At 39.4% G+C, this 7,114-nt stretch overlaps 1 pseudogene; it reads right to left on the bottom strand.

Moving 5' to 3' along the window:
- Positions 1-6,389: 6,389 nt before the first annotated feature.
- LOC150067129 (U1 small nuclear ribonucleoprotein C pseudogene) lies at positions 6,390-6,873 on the bottom strand (annotated as a pseudogene).
- Between the last annotated feature and the right edge of the window lie 241 nt (positions 6,874-7,114).

The following is a 7,114-nucleotide window of genomic DNA, read 5'->3' as shown; positions in this document are numbered from 1 at the left end:
CACATGAACACATTTACTTGACCATAACACTTGACCCCTGACTCTCAAAACTCTCATGTCCATAATGTCTATAATGCTAGATGCAGTCCATACATCGAAGAATCCCCAGTCTTAACAATTCCAGAATTATCCAAAAGTTCATGTTCGAAGTTTCCTCTGAGACTAAAGGTACACTCAGTTATAAGCCCCTCTGAAATGAGGAAGTTAGACACTTCCAAGATATTATGCCAGAAAATAAGCATCTGCATTCGCAAAGGGGGAAATAGAAATAGCAAGGAAAGATTGGACCAACACAAGACCAAAACTCAACAAAGAAAATAAAATTCTAAAGCACTATATCCAGCATCTGGGACAAAACATGGAATTCTATGAGCTCCCAAAGGCTTGTACAGTGCTGCCCCTATGACATTGTCAGCTGTAGAACACGTGGTCTCTCCTCTGGAGAGATCATGGTTCAAGGATCCTCATCATTGTTTCTGGCATCTTCAACTTCCCAGAGTCTCTATGAAGCTATGATTGTATTCTCATGGCTTCATTTTGCAGCCCCTTCTAGGGGGCTGCCTGTAGGGATTCTGAACCTACAACACATTGACTTACCACTATGGCCTTCTTTGGAATCTGGGTGAAAGCATGCCCTCAACTCTTTCTCTCAGCGTGCCTGCAAAAATAGCATCATATAAAGGACACCAACATCGTGTAACACTGTGTAACTGGGGCCATAGCTACTGTTACCTCTAATGCCTTACTGGATAGACACAGAAACACACTTCTCTGTGTCCTCATATGAACAAGACTCCCTGCAGTTCTCCTCAAAGTAAGTTATTTCAAATACATTGATACTTTTACATGCTTAGGATTCCCATTAATGAGATGTGGCTGATCTTAGGAGATTCCCTCAAGGTATTATTTGCATTGGTCCAGAGTGACAAACTGGTTGCTTTCTAATAGACTAATCCCTTCCATAGACGCATTTTCCTTGGCCCCAACTTCTACATGTGCTTTTGTTCTAAGCATGTTTTTCAAGCCTTCCTGCTCTGCCTTTTACGGACATTTCTCACTGTGGACTTGGCTAAAAGCAGTAACCAGGCCACAGCCTGAACACTGGGCTACCTTGAAATTCAGCCTCCACAAAATCTTAGGGCACAGACCAACTTTCCCAGATTTTTTTTACCACAATGTAAAACCAATGTACTCTTGTCCAATTCCTGACAGAGTCCTCAACTGAAATCTCACATGGACTGTTTTTCCTGTTGACATTCTCATTGGCATTCTGGCCTCCTGAGCTTTCACCAGAATCATCGTTAATCTCAGATTTCAGCATTCTAGGCATTCTCCAGGTTACATTTCCAGGCCTCAAAATTCCTTCCTTAAAATAACTCTACACAGTACCCCCTTTCCCATTACCAGTTTTGCGTATTAGTGGTTTTTGTGTCACAGTGACCAAATACATAAGGAAAACTATTTAAGCTTAGAAGGGCTTACTTTGGTTCATGTTTCCAGAACTTTGAGTCCAACATAGTGAGGAGGAGATGGTAAAAATAGTTCTCATCTTGAAAACTAGAAAGCACAGAGAAAGTATCCATACTCCAAAATGCTTAGATAGCTTTAAGCAACTATTTTAATAAACTTATCCTTTTGTGTGTGAAAAATACATATACTAACTTCCATTCTTAGAAACTATTGTGATTCTGCCACGTAGCATGAGACTGATTCCACACAGCTTTCATGGGTAAGACGTATTATCATCTTTCAGCCTCAGAATTGCACATAGATCTTAGAAGTCCTTGCTTAACTACTTTTTATTTTTATTTTTGTCTAATATATTTCTGAGAAAGACCTTTCAGGGTTCTACATGTTTTACTTATTTTTTCTTGTGGCTTCTACCAGGTTTTGCTTTGCAGATTTCATTACCTTTTCTTAAGTAAGTCTTTAAATATAAAGATTCATTATGGTTACATCTGCTTCATGAATCTGGATCTTTTATCATTAAAAGTAGAGTACTTTTCCTTTCTGAATACTTTCTTAAACTGGAATTCTAGCTCATTTGCTAGTAATGTCACCCATTCTGATTTTCCATTTGCGTCTGCTTTTTATCTCATTTCCAAATTCTTTGTCACTTACATGTTTTAAGCTATAACTGATAGCATTCATGTTTTAATAGAGGAATTCAACCCACTCTCAAATATTGTGACAAGAAATATTTGCCTTGACTTGTGCCATCTGCATTTGTTTTTGTTTTTAGTTTTGCAATTATTTTCTCCTCATGCTTTCATTTCTAGCAGTTACTTTACTCTTTACTATATGGGTTATATCTCCAATTTCAGTTTCATTGATATCCTTCATAAAGTAAATGATTCAGAAATGAAATGAGTGATCAGTTTTGAGGTCTTGTTTTTTTGCCTTAGTACTTGAATTCTAGGTCAGTGGCTCGAGAGCTCCGGTTCATTCCTGGCTTCCCTTAGTGCTCTGTATTTATTGTCTTACGATTGCAGCTTTTTGTACAACAAAGGAGCAAGAGTTAGTGTGATTTTTGCTTTTGTTAAGTTACCTTTTCTTTTTCAGGCTCCAAAATTTGTGTCTTTTTCAACTGTCCTGATTTTCTTTCTTGTCAGCCAATCCTTTTTCCATAGCAAAGAATTTTATTATAGCCCAGAATTCTATTTCTTTTCCTTGTTCATTTCTCCATTTGCTCATCTTATTAATATATTTATTTATTATTTCATTATGTTCGCTTATTGTCATTGGAAAGATTTTGGAAGTTTTACACATACCCTTCATAGATCCACAAAAGTGGGTGTGTGTGAGGGAGGGATGAGAGGGGGATGTTGCTCAACATAGAAGCCCTCCTTGTAGTGAAGCAAACAATGGGAACTAAAAGGAGGCCTAGGAACTCTTATCCATTGACTTGTTTTCCTAGAATCAATCTCCATGCTGGATTTTTCCATGAACCCCTTGCTCCATTTATTTTAAGAACTGCTCCAGTATAGCTCAATGGCAGCAAATGCCGACTCGGTATTTGTCAGCAGTGACTGAAGGGGTGGGACTGAGAGGCCTTTAGATGCTCACCGTGGCTGCTGATCCCCCTCCTTGTCTCTGCTTCACAAGTCTCTGGTGTGACTTCCTTCCTCTACTCAGCTTGGAAATGTAATACTGGGCTCATTCACACTTCCTCTTCTATGGGTCGCACCTATTCCTCTGTCTTTCATCTCTTCTGTATCTTCTAGCTCTCCCCCAGCAGGTCTGCTGTCAATGATGCTTGTAGATGAGCAAGTGCAAGTAAATCAGTGAAGGATGTTGTTTTTCCTGTCCAATGGCATGCAGTGGCTTTCATAGCCATGAGTCCTAACTGCACTACAATTTGATTCTTACTTTCATATTTCTTCTCTCATTTCAGCCAGATTATGGAAGGAGATAAAGAAATTGAATTTTCTTAGTCAGACATCTTGAGCTGAAAGAGTTATGTGTAATTCATTTACATGCTTGTCTATGCCCATTGCACTGCAAAGCCCTTGATGCTAAGATCTTCATATTACTTCATTTGTATATACCTAGGCCGGCCACACATAGGAGGCAAAGCAGAGGTTGATACAATGAATCTTTGATCACGTTAGATAACATAGCTATAAATATCTTTATGACATTAGGTTTACATGAGTTATAACAAGTAGTCCTCTCTTAAACTTGATAGACAGTGCTAGAAGAAAATTTTATCATAGTCCTTCCTTTCTTCTATGGAGATAGGGAGAAAGTAGCATTTTATGGTGCACATGCTAGGCTGCAGAAAGGCTTTAGGAGAGAAGGAAAGTGATAAAACAAAAAAGAATTAATTTCTCATTGAAATTTTATTAGCATACATTTATTGTCCTCTCAAGGACTGAGTTCAACTTGTGTGAGCAATTTATTATTGCCTTGTACCTTCTGTGTTTGGTCATTTCTCCCTTTCTCTGGACTTCATGCTTCTATTTATTTCTCTGCCAGTGCTTGGTTTTTTCCCCAAGCTACCCTGATTTGGTTTACTTTGGTCAAAGCCTTCCTAGTTCAAACCTCGGAAAATATTTTTAAAGCTTCCAAGAAGAGTAAGTAGAATCTGCCAGGATCTGGTGGCTCACACCTATAATCCTGGCTAGGATCTGAGGATCATAGTTAAAAGCCAGGCTGGATAAGAAAGCCCATGATACTCTTTTCTTTCTTTCTTTCTTTCTTTCTTTCTTTCTTTCTTTCTTTCTTTCTTTCTCTTTCTTTCTTTCTTTCTTCCTTCCTTCCTTCCTTCCTTCCTTCCTTCCTTCCTTCCTTCCTCCCTCCCTCTCTCCTTCCTTCTTTCCTTCCTTCCTTCCTCTTTCTTTCTTTCTTTCTTTCTTTTTTTTTTGTCATGGGCTTGAACTCTGGGCCTGGGTGTTGTCTCTGAGCTCCTCTGCTCAAGGCTATCTCTGTACCACACAGCACCACATAACTGAGATAAGAGTCTCACCAGGACAGGCTTTGAACCGGGATCCTCAGATCTCAGCCTCCAGAGTAGCTAGGATTACAGGTGTGAACCCCCACGGTGGTCAGGCTTCCATGAAACTCTTATATCCAATTAACTATTAGAAAACCAGAAGTAGCACTGTGGCTCAAAGTGGTAGAGTGCTAGCCTTAAACAAATAAGCTTAGGGGTAGCACCCAGGCCCCTAATTCAAGCCCCACAACCAATCCCCTCCCCCACCAAAAAAGAATAAGGAGTTATCTTAACCACGATGTCCATGAGCACAAAACAAAAGAACAACAACTAAAAGGAAGGCAATAAGTCAAAGCATTGAGATATCTCTAGCAAGTAAGTCACTTATCCCACATCATTCCCTAATTTAAAGAAACAACAAAGAATTATTTGAATAATCAATAAAATAGTGATGGAAATAATGAGGCCTGATTTTTAAAAAATTATAAAAAGCAGTAGAACAGCAAAAACTACTGAAGCATCATCATAAAGCAAAGAGCTTATGATAGAATAAATCTACTTATTTCATTGTCAGTCATCCTAGCAGCTACTGTAGCCAACTATTTCTTTATCTGCAGAAGAGGTGCTGCTTTAGGTTATTTTGAGGCACTGAGTTTAATGAGCTGGAAAGTATATGCTGTGAATTTCTACTTATGCCAAGAAGTTTTCCATTGAAGTATTACATTTGTAATTCAGCACTGAGTCTTGATTTAGTCTTTAGATTTGCGAACATAGGGTGGGTTGTGGGGACGAGTGAGAAGTATGAAATTAACTGAAGAAACGTAAAATAAGTGAAAAGAAATAACCACTGCAGATGAATTCATTCTGCCAAAGCCTGTTTTATCATCTGTACTTTTTCCTGGCTTTCTACTTGCTCAACAAATTTGAATATTTTCCAGAGCTGAAGGAAAGGAATTCTAAAAAACTGGCCAGTTTTTTTTGTTGTTTGTTTTTACAAAATCCAGCTCTTATTGTAAAATGAGACTACATTTCCTAGCTACCTTTGCAATGAGACATAGTCTCAGGTTCTGGAATATCCATATCAACACATTTCTTGCAGATCCACAGAATTGTTCTATGTGTGTGATCCATCCCTTTCTTTCTTTATTCTTTGGTTGAATAGGAATAACTCTGAAGTCCTAGAAAGAAAATAGGCCAGTAGATGGAAGAAGTCTGTATATCAAAATATCACCAGCTAACAAAGAACACCCATATTGAATTGTTATACGAGTAACACATGGGTTTCTAGTATGTCAAGCTGCTGAGTTTGGGGATTTGTTGTGTCAGCTAACATTAGCCTTATAACTTATAAGTGTATTGCCTTCTAAGTTTCTGGCAAGCTTTTAAAAATAAGAATTGGTCCTAATAACAGCAGATTTTACTTTTAAGAACCATGGAGATAGGAATAGATGCCAAATAGATGACAATAGGAAAGTCATATGCTGGAAAGACAAGTATCTATAACTCGCCTCTGATTAGCTTAACTCTTTTGCATCTTCCCATCACAGGGCAAATACCTACAATGACAGTTTCCTGTGGCCAGGATGTGTCATAATGACCCCAGTCTGCATTCCTGCACCTCATTTTTAGTTTCTTGGTCTGTCAATGGTTTGTTTTAGAGAATACCTTGCATTGACTGTCAGCTCTATCAAAGAATAGAGTTTGCTGATTCTATCACTTCTTTTTATTTTTTTTAACTAAAAGAGCTGACAGTTTTATTTTCACATTTCACAATTCAAATGAAATCTGTACTTTTTGTCCCACTTCTCTCCTCCAAATCTATTATCTTGATCAAGGAAGCAAGTCTTCCTTGTCAGGCAGTTGGAAAATACTGGGAATCTCGGCACAATTACCTCTTGATGAACTTGAACAAATAATATAAAACTGATAAAGGGCCTCCTCTACCCCTCTTTTCTTATCTGTCTGGTTGAGTCATTCCTGACCCAGTGGGGGGCCATGATGGGACAAGCAGGAGGTCTCATCATTGGAGGTCCAGGCATCATTGGCCTGTAGCCTCCTATGGGCGGCCTCATTCCAGGAGCAGCTACTATAGACATCATCCCAGAAGGAGGTGGACTCTTCCTTGGCATCATGGGAGGGCCTCCTATGTGGGGGTGCTGGCATCATACCAGGGTGTGGAGGACCCGGGAGACTGGGAGATGGTGGTGGGCTCATTGCCCCAGCAAGAGGAGGAGCCGAGAGTGGAATGGGAGGTATCTTCCCTTGCTGAAATGCAGCTGTTGTCTTGTCAATCAGGCTCTGAGCCTGCTCTTCCAACCATTTCTGATAGTTGTCTTTCACATTCTCTTTATGTTTCCTACCACTGCAGTGTTCTTTCTCACAGATGGAGAGTCATGGGTGAGGGATGTGTCACAGTAGTCACAAAAAAATTTGGGCATGTTGCTGTGCATGCCATTGCCTTTGTTGATCCTGTCACTTCTTGACAGCTATGTACTCAAATTCTTTGTTGTCATTTAATTTGGAAATGCTAAGAGCAGATGGGTTACAACTGCAAACATCAGGCAAAGAGTACATTTCCTTTTAGACAATGTCACCCCTTCCCTTGTTCTCACTCAGCTTTCCCCTCGCACCCCACCTACAGTTGTACAGCTCTTCAACATAGTACCCAGTATGTACCAG

The sequence above is a fragment of the Megascapheus bottae genome, chromosome 2, assembly GCF_031878675.1.
Source record: "Megascapheus bottae isolate mThoBot1 chromosome 2, mThoBot2.hap1, whole genome shotgun sequence".
Classification (NCBI taxonomy): Eukaryota; Metazoa; Chordata; class Mammalia; order Rodentia; family Geomyidae; genus Megascapheus; species Megascapheus bottae.
Note: the sequence above shows the minus strand (reverse complement) of the source record. Positions and strands in the feature narration are given on the sequence as shown.